Below are 15,016 nucleotides of genomic sequence, written 5' to 3'. Positions count from 1 at the left end.
GGAGGCGGAGGTTGCAGTGAGCCGAGATCACGCCATTGCACTCCAGCCTGGCTAACAAGAGCGAAACTCCGTCTCAAAAAACAAAACAAACAAACAAAAAAAACCTCCTTACTATCATTCCCAACTGTTCTTGTCTCAGCTAAAGATACTTGTTTTTCATTTTGAGTAAATATTCCAAGTAACTAAAGCGCTTTCAAATTTAGGAAGAAGGAGTTTTTCCTTTCCCTTCCTATCCCACATCTGGTTTATTAACAGTGCTGTCATCTTTGCCTTCAAAATATATCCAGGTTCCTTTACTTCTTACCCCTTCTGCTTCTGTGTCTGGTTCAAGCCCCTGTAGTTTTTCTGCAGGTTGGTTGCTGTCTCCTAACCGCTTTTCCTGCTTCTGCCCTTGCTTCCCTTGCAGCCTGTATTGGCGAGGCCAAATGGATCCTGTGCTCCAAACTTCCCCTGGCTGCCTGCCTCCCTGAGCATCCCATAGCAGCTGCAAAGCTCTCCCTCGCCCTGACCTCACTTTCCTCCCCTTCGTGTCTCTCTGGTCACTTGGACTCCTTTCACGCCACACATCCTTCTGCCTCGGGGCTTTGGCACCATCCCTTGCCTCTCTTGGGAACATTCTTCCTCAGGAATCTGCCTGGCTACTTCCTTCAGCTCACCTCACTTACTCAGATGATCTTTCAAAGCAATCTTCCTTGACCCCACTGTTGATTATCACAGCCTCCCTGCATGCTCAGTATATGCCATGCACCATCCCCTCTGCTTTATTTATTTATTTATTTGGAGACGGAGTCTCACTCGTATCACCCAGGCTGGAGTGCAGTGGCGTGATCTTGGCTTACTGTAACCTCCCCCTCCTGGGTTCAAGTGATTCTCCTGCCTCAGCCTCCTGAATAGCTGGGATTATAGGCATGCACCACCATGCCTGGCTCATTTTTGTATTTTAATAGAGACAGGGTTTCACCATGTTGGCCAGTCTGGTCCTGAACTCCTGACCTCAGGTGATCTGCTTGCCTTGGCCTCCCAAAGTGCTAGGATTATAGGCATGAGCCACTGTGCCTGGTCCCCGCTCCTTTATTTCTCGTGGCACTGGTTGCCACCTAACCCTAGTGTGTATTGCCCATTTCCCCCACCGTAGAGCACTGGCTCCACTAGGACAAGCGTCCTCTGTTTTGTTCATTCTTTTGAACCCACACCATGGTAGGTGTTCAGCAGCTGTTTGCTGCGTGAATATGTTTTTTATCCACCTCTGCATTCACTGTGTGCTTTTCTACCTTACTGGAGTGATGGGAGTGATCACTGGGGACATCTGGTTTTCTGCTTACCACCTATGCCATAATGTCTTCTGGAGCTTTCCAAAGACCTCCTCTTACTGTGTACATTGATTTGCCTTCTAGCTACTTCAGCATGGTTTTCAGGCTAGGAAGGGATGAGCCTTTCAGGAGAAGCTGTATAACAAAATGTGTTAAATAACTGGCCTTATTTTACACACAGTTTAAATCTAGCAGGCCCTGGATGGGGATTTGAGAGGGTCTCTGTTCTCCTTAGTTCTGTGGATTAGCACTTGGCTTTCATTTTTCTCTTTTAGCCCTGACTTTCTCGTTCACGTTTGTTTAAATAGTCTTGAGTGTTTCAGAGGCTGAGGTGGTCGGAAGACTGGCCACCAGCTAACTGGAGCATTGCTACCCTTGTGCTTTCTTCTTTGCAGGACCAAGAGTTCTTTCACTGTGCAGTATGAGAAAGTTGCTAGCGTTGTTCTCAGTAACAAAATCTTCTACGTGAAGATTTGCTGTCCCCTCAGTTCCTTCGTTTTCCTATTTACAAAATGAAATGTCATCGACCATATTTTCAGGCCGCTTACAACTCCAGTGACCTTGAGTGCTGTAGGTCCGTCTTGCTGGGTAGAATGTTCAGATGAATTACATATAGTACCATTGTGTTGCAGAATCACACTTTGAAAAGAGGTCCTATTCCCTGCAGCATTCTTGACTTTCTGAAGAGGACTGAGCTCATAGTCAGCATGTTTCCTGATGGTTTAAAGTATCTAGCTTTAAAACTTCCAGCTGCTAGTGGAGAAGAAGACGGTGAGAACCAAGCATGACAAACTGATTGGCTTTTAGAAGCATCATCCTGGGCTGGCTGGGTGGACTTATACAGAACCACTGGTGGCAGGTTAGTTCCCTGGGACTTTTCCAACATTTGTCTCTGTATTGAATTTTGTCCTTATTCCTGAAATAGAGTAGCCACTGAAATCAGGAACCAGAACTGCTGGAAAATACCTTTGGAAACCACTGTATTTCATGGTAGAGAAAAGGCAACTGCTAGTAGTTAAAATACCGGGTTGAGTGCTAGTTTTTCTCTCCCTTTATTTTTCTCTTTAATGAGAGGCCCGATTTACCTTCTTCCATCTGTTAGAGCTCTTCACAGACTCTTGGGAAAACAAGCCATTTAATGGTACCAGCCATGAGGGCCCACCTTCAGTTCCATGAAAGCTCCCTGGGAGTTCTGGTCACAGGATCCTGATAGAAGACCGTGTAACCCCTGCTAGGCAGTCAGCCGGAGGGCTCTGGTGTGGCTCATGCTCATGTTTGTTCAAGTGATCTGAATGTGCTTCCTCTTTGGGGCCCTGTTTCAAATGCACACGTTGACGCCGTTATCGTCCACCAAACCAAGTGAGAGTCAGGAAATTCAAATTCGTAGTGACTTGGTCACACTCCCTGTACACATAACAGGATCTTAAATCAGACTACCATCTAGAGTAACACTCAAACAGCCTGTAAGGGCTGAGCTGCTCTTGGTGTGGGAACTGCAACTTTGAAGTTCCAGACTTTGATGTGATCAGCGTTTCAGACTTAAAGTCCCTTCTGTATAGTAACTTTTTTTTTTTTTTAAAACACCAAACTGAAAATAAAAATTGATTTAGATTAGGGATGTTGGAGAAGCAAATTGAAAGGGAGGAGGCCTCTTGGAAACCACATGTAACTATGTCACATCCTTATGTGCCTCAGGAAGAGAGAGATGACAGACCGGTGACCTTTCACCATGTCTCTTATTTCTAGCCGTTCTCACAGAGACCTTGCCCTCCAGCACACATGCTGCCCCCCAAAAGAGGACACTTTTGACTTTGCTATCTCTTATTGACCAAGTGATAATCCTGATGGAGAAACAGGGTTTACAGGCATGTGGTGTTCTTTTTTTACCCAGATTTCAGGATTCAGCTACTGGAGATCATCTTACAGCCTTCTTCACTGATTCTGTGGCTGATTCAAGTTTAGTTCTTCACCTCCATCTTGCTGGTGAAAGGAACACAAGGACAGGGAAAGTAGCGTTTTGTGGGTCATTCCTCTTTTAAAACGTTGCCATTAAAATTGTAGATCAGCTGATACACAGTAGTCCTTCTTTATAGGAGGGAGATAGTTCCAGGACCCAGAGTGAATGCCTGAAACGGGATAGTATCAGATCCTGTGTATGGTACAGGGTCTGTTTTCCCTTATACTTGTGTACCTGTGAGAGTTTATACATTAGGCAGAGTAGGAGATTAACAACAATAACTAATAAAAAACAGACCAATAATAACAGCATACTGTAATAAAAGAGAAATGAATGCAGTTTCTCTCTTTCTCAAAATATCTTATTGTATTATACTGCAGGTAATGCAAAAAGGCAGAAAGTGAAAACTCAGTTAGGGAAGGACCGTACATGGGATTGACATCAAGCAAACATGAAATGTTGTGCCTGGGATGTTAACATTTCTTAGCCACTGAAATTGTTGGGCCAGCCTTCTTTTTGAAAGAAATCTCCTTAGGCATGCTTGCGTGTGTTTGTGTACACATACGTGTAACACATAGGCGAGTCTCTTCTGTTTTCTTCTTTAAGGGTGAAAACCTGAGCTGTCATCCTGATAATTTCATGGAGACCCTGTAACATTTTTTCCATCATACATGGCACTTTCTCTTCATAGCTGTGTCTATGATATGCTGTCTGCCTGCTGTGCTCTGTTCATTTGAGCTTTCTAGGAGAGAGGGGGAAGCCTCAATTTTGTGGCGGTGATTCAAGGTCTCCATGGCATAACAGCTGATAAATGGAAGATGGATAACTGTAACCCTTTAAGTCAGTGCGTTTTCTGCTGGGCCTTTCAGCCTACTGACCCTATCCTCAGTAAGGCCTGTAAAAAGGCAGGGAAAACCTAGCCCTTTAGTTCTTAGAGTTTTTATTTTATTTTTATTTTTGAGACAGGGCTTCACTGTTGCCCATGCTAGAGTGTAGCGGCGCAATCTTCGCTCACTGCAACCTCCGTCTCCTGGGCTCAACCAGTCCTTCCACCTCAGCCTCCCGAGTAGCTGGGACTAAAGGCATGCACTACCACACATGGCTCATTTTTTGTATTTTTAGTAGAGATGAGTTTTGCCATGTTGCCTAGGGTAGTCTTGAACTCCTGGGCTCAAGTGATCCACCCAACTTAGCCTCCCACTGTGCTGGGATTTACAGGCCTGAGCCACCATGCCTGGTCTAGGTCTTAGGGTTTTTGTATTTTACTGTTGACACTACTGTGGCTTTGATGGGAAGAGGGAAATAACAGGGCTCATGAGAGAGTGCTGAGCATTGTCCTCACCCCAAACACAGCTTCTGTGTGTTTTAGATGTGTTACTTCCTTATTATGCCATCCATGTTTAGGGCACAAGGAGAGTCAAGTGAGGAAGGAATGGGAAGGTAAGTCCATGGGAACCCCTCTAGCAGGCTTCCCCGCCTCAGCACTGTTTCAAGGAGATGGGATAGAATTGTGGCTTAACTCTTTTAATGTAAGAAATCAGCAGCAGCTATGAGTATTTTTAGCTTCAAATTTGTATTGCACACTGAGAACCTTATATGATTAGAAATTTATTGGTCATATTAACCTAGTATTGGTTACAGTGATTCTGTCTTAAGTTAGTTTGTTTTAAATGATGTCTGATCCCACCATAGTGGTGGCACTCTAGCACAGTTTTGGGTAACAAATAAGATGGCATTCTGACATTGTGTCATAAATCGTCTCTAAAACCCATGAGGTCACGTAGAACTTGTTTATGTAACAGGATAGAACAAAATTCATTGTTCTGAGAATATATCGCTCACTCACTTTATCCTCAGTGAGGATGAGTTTTGCAACCTATGTGCAGTATTGATGCCACTGAATAAGCATTTACTTTTGATGAAGATACAACTTTTCTCATAACATTAAGTTGAGAGGTTGCAACAACTAGACTTTGAGTTCTAGAATTTATGTATACGTATGTGTATAAATACATGTAATTTTTGAGACCCAGCAACCTTAGTGAATACTGGTAAAAGATTTTGGCTGTCTTTTAACGACATTACCATATGGTTGACCATTTAAATAAGCAGCACTTTATCTTGATGTAGTGAATACATTTAATTGATTATCTTGGCAAACCAGGGTATTTGTTGGTTGCAAACATAATTTTCTGAGTTTATATTATTTTTACTTCTAGATGTTTGTGAGCTATTGTTTTTATAGCCTATATTGAAAACATGCCTTTTCTTTTTAAAATGGATTGTAGTATAGAGCTTTCTTAATAAAAAAATTTAAAGTAAAAATGGAAAGGCGGAATGATTTAGTTATTTTTATATTTTCCTGTAAAAACAGCCTCAGTTAAGTGAGCCACAATGAGCCATGATGTATTTCCTCCATCAGGATGGAAAATAAGCCATTTATTATTTCAGGTCTGACTCACAGTGAACCTGCTGACACTGGGATGTTTTAAAATCATAATCATAAGGAACAGGTTAGGGCAGAAACTTGGACGCTGGGCCTAGGATTACCTGCTTATTACAGTGTTTTACAACTTGGATGCTTTAGGTTTTCTGGCACAATGTCCTAAACCTCACACACTAAACACCCCCTTGTTGTACAATTATTGCTTGCCGATTTTAGATGGTGCCAAATAGACAGATGCCTCATCATAATTACCATTTTTTAATTTCACTGTTATAGACATATATAAATAGGTTGTTATCTCCTCTCCCTTCCCTCAGTACAGTATGCTGGTCTTCCTCTCCAGAAAAAGCACCCTGATGTCCTTAGTTAAAGACAGGCAGCTGAGGAGTGTGGCAAGTGGATACAGCGCCTCCTCAGTGTCGCAGGGTACATAATACTAAATTACATGTATTGGAGGAAAGCGGTTACATTGAATATAGTTGTCAAAATTGTCATAGGGTAAGAGATGTGCTTCTCTCTCTCTCTCTCTCTCTCTCTCTCTCTCTCTCTCTCTCTCTCTCTCTCTCTCTTGAGACTGAGTTTTGCTCTGTCTCCCAGGCTGGAGTGCAGTGGCACGATCTTGGCTCACAGCAACCTCCCCTTCTTGGTTCAAGCGATTTCCCTGCCTCAGCCACCCGAGTAGCTGGGATTACAGGTGTGTGCCACCACGCCTGGCTAATTTTTTGTATTTTAGTAGAGACGGGGTTTCAGCATGTTGGCCAGGATGGTCTTGATCTCTTGACCTCGTGATCCACTTGCCTTGGCCTCCCAAGGTGTTGGGATTACAGGCGTGAGCCACTGCACCCGGCCGCGAGATGTGCTTCTTTATCAATACATTAAATAATATTTGGTGGTGGGTCACCATAATTTTGAGGTCATGATGAAGAAACAGTATTTTGAGTTTTTGACAGTAGCTGTAATGCGAAGACATCTGATTTCTATTGGTGTTAGAGTCACAGGTACTGCCAATACTGTGATGTGTTGCCTACATTTGTAATTGGAGAAAATGCTAAATTTTAATGATTGACTCATAAAAATGTGTTTTTTCCTGTCCAAGGTCATGAATCCCTTGAGTTCTATCCGTGGGCTCCAGGTTTAAAATCCTGGGCCTTGAATATTTTTTTCTCCCCAACTTGAAGAATTTCTTTAGGCATGAGTTTGAACATATGAAATCAAATCTTCCTTGAAGACATGCTATTCTACTGGTCTTGGTTCAAAAATAGGAAGACATGGGCCGGGCATGGTGGCTCATGCCCGTAATCCCAGGATTTTGGGAGGCCTGAGGGGGTTAGATCACGAGGTCAGGAGATCGAGATCATTTTGGCTAACACGGTGAAACCCCATCTCTACTAAAAATACAAAAAATTAGCCAGGGGTGGTGGTACATGACTGCAGTCCCAGCTACTCAGGAGGCGGAGGCAGGATAATCATTTGAACTCAGGAGGCGGAAGTTGCAGTGAAGGTCATGCCACTGTACTCCAGCCTGGGCGACAGAGCGAGACTCTGGGAAGAAATGTTTAACTGTTGTTTTTATAGTCAATTCTGATTATCTATAGACCAGAATTGAAGACATTCGCCTTCATTTTCATGAGAAAATCACTGACTTCTTGGACATCAAAAGATGGATGCACCAAAACCTGTATTTTCTGTGGTTTTGAGTAAACAGACTTACATTTACAAGTACTCATGCGTATTCTATACACACTGTAGGCATATTAATACTGTGTAGACTGATATATATAGAAATTACATCCGTTTCAAAGAAAGTGTATGCATCTCCTTTGTAAGACAGAAGGACGAGTAAAGAAAGGAACCAAAAACCTTGTCCTGGCCAGCAGAAGGAAGGAGAAGCAGCGGCTCCCAGTTTGGTGTTCTCTCCTCCAGATGACTCTATTGCATAATGTGCTTTGTCATCCAGACGTAATTTTATTTCAGGTCTACTGAGCTTCAAAAATTACAAATGATAATGATAATTAATTAAATTTCAGTAGTTTTAACAACATCGAGCTGTGTGCTGGAATAGGAAAATGGCACAGTTGAAGGACATTTACATTGAGTGTCATTGTTTAAAGTCACACTGATTTGGAGGCCCTTTAAAAATATCAAAAGTCATTGTATTTTAACATTTATTTCAGCTGAAGGTTTTAAAACAGGCTTTTAAAAATCTTTAGTACCTGCAGTGAAGATACATGTACTCTCCCATCTCTAGGATCCATCATCTGAGCTGAAAATTATCTTTAATAAGTTAACCATGATCATGACAAATCTTATTTTACTGCTTTGAAGGAAAAAGGAGGCATTTTGTAATGGGATACTGGAAGGATAACATTTTCTGCCATCGTCTTCTATAATACCTCCCTTAAGAATCAGGAAAAGCCTTGGAGATGACACTTTAGTTTGGAGACATGTTCTTTTCTGAAGAATTTGAAAAAAGATGGCCCAGAGAAATCAGTAAAATGTAAAAAAAAAAAAAAAAAGAATAAGGTGATTGCTACTTTAACAGCGAGCTAATACTTTGAGGGGTTTTAGCAGGTTGATAAGGAAAAACATGCATTTTTGACTTGAAGGGTGACACATTGTATCAGTCAGTTTTTGCTCCTTAACAACCCCGAAAATCTCAGTGGCCATGCAACTCACGTATTTATTTCTTGCTCACATGTATGAGATTCCCTGCAGCAGCCTACTCCACGTGTCTCCCTTTGAGGCCTTGGCTGGAAGGTCAGTGACTAAGGTGAGTTCTTCTCATGGTAGTGTCCCATGCACGAGGGCAAGCTTGACTGCGTGAGTGTGTTTCCAGTCTCTGTCGGTATCAGATTCCCTAGCACCCCATTAGCTGTAGCACCTCTGAAATCAAGAAGGAGGGAAGTGCACTTGATCCACAAGAGGCTATAGAAATACAGCTAACAGTGAGTGAAGAATTGGGACCAATAATTCTGTCCTACCACAAATGCTAAAAATGTTACCAGCCGAGGGTAGCTTTTGGTCATGAGATTATATGGTACTGTCTTACTGTCTCTGGCTTTTGTCATTTCCTCTGCGCCAATAAACACTACTTCAGTTTTTCATATGGGTGTGGACTGAATTTAACATACCATGAAAGATACATTACTATCAGCTGGCTAAGGGGCAAGAAAGAGGGGGCATGAATTGAGCAAAACTTAAGAGATCTGGGTTCAAAATCTGGTTCAGGAGTATACCTATTAGGAGACTCCAGGCAAGTCACGTAACCCATTTTCTGCCGTGGGCTTCTTGTTCCGTAAAATGAAGATACTGGGCTAGCCCATCTCCTTAGTTCTTTCTACCACTAGAATTGAGATCTGATTTCTTTTCTGTACATACAGGTTTCATTTACTGGCACCTCCATTCCCACTTTATGTTGTAGGCTCAAAGGCAACAGAATGACTTTAGTAGACAAATGGGGCTAAATAAAAACATTGAGCGTATGGAGATATTTTATCTATGTGTATATTACTAAATAGTGTGGAATAACGACTGTCGATTGCTGTGTTTGGAGTTATAGATCTCCCCTATAGGCTCTGAGTTCCCTGAGAACTTTATTTTCCTCCCTGCCTCCCCGCTGCCCCTCCATAGAACTTAACATGTTGTGCTATCACTTAAAACCCCCTTTGCATGGCCAGCCGGGCATGGTGGCTCACACCTGTAATCTCAGCACTTTGGGAGGCTGAGGTGGGCAGATCACTTGAGGTCAGGAGTTTGAGACCAACCTGGCCAACATGGTGAAACCCCATCTCTGCTAAAAATGTAAAAATTAGCTGGGCATGGTGGTGCGTGCCTGAAATCTCAGCTACTTGGGAGGCTGAGACAGGAGAATTGTTTGAACCGGGGAGGCAGAGGTTGCAGTGAGCCAAGATTGTGGCACTTTACTCCAGCGTGGGTGACAGAGCGCAGCTACAGAGTGAGACTCCATCTCTAAATCTGTCAATCAATCCCCCTTTTCATAAGCTGAGAGAAGCTGGTGTGCTGTTTCTGAAATGTTGCTGGTCCCCGAAATAGTCCGTTTTAGGCTATATAGCTCTGGGTGATGAGAGATACGGTGTAGTCTGTGTTGAAGAGTGATAGAACCTCAGTTTGGAAAGCTGTCAACTTGTTAGGTTTAAAACCACCGTGGTCACCAAAGTGATGGAGGTTATTTTGATCTTCATTTTTACATTTGCTTTATCTTGCTAGATAACATTTGGAAAAACTTTTACAGCATTTTGGTTAAGTAGAACATGTCTTTCAGTAAATTCCACTACATTATTTGCGTGTGGTTCTTATACATACGACTTTTTAGGGATAACATAATATTTACAAACTGTGAGAAAATACAGAGTTGTCTGGATTAGACTCCTGTTGTCATGCCATGTTTAAAGAAGAAAGCTTCCAGCAGAGAAAGGCTTGTGATGAAGTAGCATCACCTTCCAGTTAGTTGTCTGTAGTAGATTATGTATATGTGCCTGCCTGGTCATAGATGCTGGTGGCTAGGTGTCCTTGCCTGATGCCAGCGTGATACTGGGCTGAATGCACAGGAACCAATTCTAATATAAGTGTAAACAGCACATGGGAAGATAAACATACCAAGAGAACACATACAGACCAGATGACCTATTCCAGAGGCAAGAAGAATTAAAAAAAAAAAACAACAAAAAAAGTCTGACATCAGGCTAATTATGAGATAGTTGAGTGCTCTCAGTCATTTGTACACATTAAATAACATGTAGGTACACGCACATACATATACAGTATCACTATCTAGATTTTCCAAAAGATTGACTTGTAAGAACAAGTGACACTGACCTCACACATGTAAAGTGTTAATAGTGCTTCTAGGTGTCGTGTATTGTATTTTTTTTTTAGTGGAAGTTGAAAATTTAGGCTAATTCTGCCACATTCAATATAAATCACACAGTTAAAAAGCCACTCTGTAGTTTTTCCAGTCTTTGCCCCAGTTTGGCACATAAGTGTTTGGGGTAAATTTCTGTGGTAACACTATCATCAACTGTAGCTCTCTCACCTGATCTTGCTTCCCCAGCACACCACATCAACCCCTGCTCTTAATTCCCTTAACAAAACACACTTTGTGATTGTATATGGCACTCTGACTGCTGAAGCTAAGCTCTAGAACAATAGTTAAATTCTAGTTTTCTTGAAACTCAGTTGGGTTTTTTCAGACATGTTTTTGCAGCAATACTTGTTTTTCTAATCAATAAAAAGTTAGTTATTAAATATGAATGTGAAAATAATTATCTTTAGGAAAAACTAAGTTGAACCCCTTGAAAGACTTAAGTTGCTGATAAATTAGTTGCAGTCAGACCCTGTAAGATTAGGGTAAACCATGAAGAACCTGTATAGTTGGATTGATATGCAAGGGGTTCAGTTGGATTCCTCTTCCACTTGAAAGAAACCCACATTGTAAATCTGTGGTGACAATATACTGTGGGTTTAGGGTTTATAAGAAAGACTGGAAACCTAGCCAGAGTATCTTGGTTCAAAGGTTTGCTGTACCTCAAGCACAGTTACCTGTATATTTCTAAGGCAAATGTTTAAGGAATACACACACAAATTCTTTTTTTTTTTTTGAGACGGAGTTTCGCTGTTGTTACCCAGACTGGAGTGCAATGGCACCATCTCGGCTCACTGCAACCTCCGCCTCCTGGCTTCAAGCAATTCTCCTACCTCAGCCTCCCAAGTAGCAGGGACTACAGGTGCGCACCACCATGCACAGCTAATTTTTGTATTTTTAGTAGAGACGGGGTTTCATCTTGTTGACCATGATGGTCTTGATCTCTTGACCTTATGATCCACCCGCCTCGGCCTCCCAAAGTGCTGGGATTATAAGGGTGAGCCACTGCTCCAGGCCTTTTTTTTTTTTTTAACTTTTTTATTTATAATATATGTATATATTTAAAATCCTGTGCTTTAACTCACCTTTTTTTTTTGATTCATCTGCCAACTAGGGTCTCCATCTGGTTTGGGTTGGATTGGGATTCGATAACATCTTTCCACCTAATAGCAGCATTAAGAACATTGACAAAAGCCGTAGCTAACCTACTTTCTTTGGGATACGTACTGTTTCTTCTCATTACCCTGCAATAAAATAAGATTTATCTTAAGCATGTGCTGAGCGAAGCCTAAGATGGAAACACATGGTACAGGCATAGTAAGTGGGGAGAGACCGTCAGGACCACTGCCAACGCCCTAAATTGCACCTGAGGAAATGGCTCTGCCAGATTGAGATCTGCATTAGCTGTGGAGTGACCTAGGCAGTGAGTGCATGAGCAGAGCATGTGTGGTGTTCATTCCCATCCATCCGGCACTCATCCCACATGAAGTTGCTTCTGAATTGGGACCTTGAACTCTACTGATTTTATTGCAGTGTAACTTTCAGAAGATTCATCAGGTAGTTGAGCTTGGTAATTTGTTTTGTTTTGCATTTGGGTCCATCTTCACATGTGTCAACTAAGAAGGATTTGCTGCTAACCTATACCTAAATCTCTGGCACAAATCCTGGAAAAGCCTTAAATGATTGGCAGGTAGTGTCGAAAGGTGCTGTGTCAGGGCTTTGTAAATCGTGCCATCTAGATAGAATGCATTGTGTTGGAATGAAGTAAAAACAACCATTTTTTAAAATGTAAATGACCTTGGGTAGAAAAACACAAGCTTCAAGAAGGCTGTATTAGCAGTTGAAGATAAGTCTCTCCCCCTTCATGTTGGAAAGAATCTTTTACGTTGCTTATGTGAATTTCTTTTTTTTTTTTTTTTCAGGTACATTGATTATGCATCTCCCTCCACCCTCACATTTAATCCCCTAAGGGAATTGGTATTAATGAGTTTTATGCTTTGAATTAAAAATTTTTTTTTCCTCAAAAGTGAGACTGGGGAGAAAGAGAAAAGACTTTAAAATTTTTCTTTGGAAGCTTTTAGTTATCTCATATACCTATTCCTTTTGAAAATTTCTCTGTGGATGGAGGCTTCGTTTCTTGCAAATGGCTAATTTAAACGCCAGAAAATATGTTTAGATTCACTGTCCCATGGTTGTTCGTGCCACAGTTCTGCTCAGATTCACCCTCAGAAAGTGAGGGAGGAAAAGCATATTAAGCATATTATACCTGCAATTAAGGCATAAGTTGACTAGTTAATTTGTAGTTAGTAAAAAAAAAAAAAGTTTAAAATTTTTATTTGTTTCTATCATGATGGAACTGAAAATATTAATAATTAAGAAGAAAACGAGAATGCTTGTCTTTTTGCTTTAGTGGTGGGGCTAAGGTTTACATGCATCTTTCTATGTATGTGGTTTCAGCCAATGCCTCTTGGCTCTGAAAGCTGTGCATATGTAATTTTATTATTAACGATAACATAAGTACTTCTCTAGAGAGTTCTAATTACCATATTTTTAAAACGCTATCATTTGAAAATGTAGATGCAATTCTGTTTTTTAAAATTAGTTCATCGGTCTGAACTGGGGATCTTTGGTGATATTTCCATTTCAAAGTATTTATCAAATCATAAATGTTAGTGGTAAAACGGTATCCAAAGATGCTTAGGTATGGCTGTATATTTTTCAAAAGAATAACAAAGCAAGAACAACATCTTTTAGAAAGAAACATGTGCCTAAAAAGGTGCCAATCTGACCAAAAAACCCATTTCATCACTGAGAATTAAAAAAAAATTATATTGAATCAATGTTTAATATATTGGGCAATTCAGAAGATTGATTTCTTCAGGTTTGCTTGGGGACTTTACAACAAATGTGTGTTCAAATTTGTATGTATAACTTAAAAATATTAAAGAATTTGAAAAATAGGGAAGAGTCAGCCATATTGTTTTAATTACACAAAATTATCGCTACTATTTTAGCAGAGCTCCCACTTTCTTTTCTATGCATTATCTTTTTGAAACCACTGGTTAATGTATGTGTAAAGCTTGCCAGCTTGCTTTTGATTAACAGTTCAGTCAGTGAATAATGTAAAATACTATTAATATCATTGACAGCATAACTGGAAAGTGACTTGAGCACATAAAAATCACCTTTCAGTCAAAAGTTAAATTCTTGTTTTTATATTGCCTATTATCATTTAGAGAAGAGATGGATGTCTCATCTTAGGAATTCTCATTTAGTATCCTTCAAAGACTGGGCTTTAATGAACAAATGTGTCATGTGGTGGAAATTACTATAGCCTGATAAAAGGGGAAGATGGCTGTGAAGAAGAGAACACGGGGGTGGTGAGGGGCGTTAAGGTATAATCTGTGGCTGTGGGATGGTCTCAGACAGACTGGGCATAGCACAGACTCATATTTCCAACCATACGTTAACTGCAAACCTTGATCTCTGGTTTTATGTTTTCTATCACTTTTCAGCTTTAATTTGTAGTAGATTGCTTGAGGAAAGACCCCTGTTGATTGGTTGTAAATCATCTTTAAGATTTTTGATGATTAGAATATCTAAATAAAAGTCTATTCGATCCAATTTGGACATAAATTTGAATGCCCGGTTTATTAGACTGCTTTGAAATTCTTGTTTGTAATATGCAAATTGAGTTAGAGTCTTGACTATCAAAAGCACCCTAGGAGTAAATTAGACAGTTTGGAAGCTCCATTAACTCTTTCAGGGTACTAAGCTACTATTTAGTCTACCCAAACAGTAATTTACTAAGTTTAGCACGCCCAGACAGTAATTTCCAAAGCAATACCTTGAAGATGCTGGAAGGAGTTAATGAAGCTTCTGAAATACCGTGTTTTGTTTTTTTTTTTTGGTCGGGGGTGGGGGGGTGTGGGGAGGAGAATCTGACTCAGCATTTGCAGTAGTTGGAGTAGAGAGAAGGTGTCTTTAAATTTTGAATGCCTGTTAGGCAGGAATTGTTGCTAATGCTACAGCCTTTGATTTTTTCCCTACTTCTACCCTCTTTATGGCATGTCGCACACTCCTTTTTCTAACTTATGTGAGTGTCCCTGAAGGTTCACCCCCGTGCATTTCCTTGGTGGTGCCTTCTGTGTGGTTCGGCCTGTCACCTTGACACACACATAGATGGTTTCTGGAGGCCCATTGAGTTCCAGCTGTCTTGTTCTTCACCTCTCATGTCCATCTCTCTCCATCTTTTCTCCTGAGCTTTGGTCTAATTTGTCACCTCAGTGGGGACCAGATCGCTGGCTCTTCCTTTGGATTTGTCTTCCTCTTTGAAACCAGTTTCTCCTCCTGAGTTCATCAGGTTTTGAGTAGCACTTACCACCATTTTTTAGGTAAGGATGGCTTTCAGTGTGGGATCA

At 41.0% G+C, this 15,016-nt stretch overlaps 1 protein-coding gene across 1 annotated transcript in view; it reads left to right on the top strand.

The window, feature by feature from the left end:
- Positions 1 to 15,016, top strand: part of FOXO1 (forkhead box O1) — a 107,428-nt gene that overhangs the window by 48,745 nt on the left and 43,667 nt on the right. The gene's annotated exons all lie outside the window — the stretch shown is intronic.

The sequence above is a fragment of the Callithrix jacchus genome, chromosome 5 (assembly GCF_049354715.1).
Source record: "Callithrix jacchus isolate 240 chromosome 5, calJac240_pri, whole genome shotgun sequence".
NCBI classification, from domain to species: Eukaryota; Metazoa; Chordata; class Mammalia; order Primates; family Cebidae; genus Callithrix; species Callithrix jacchus.
Note: the sequence above shows the minus strand (reverse complement) of the source record. Positions and strands in the feature narration are given on the sequence as shown.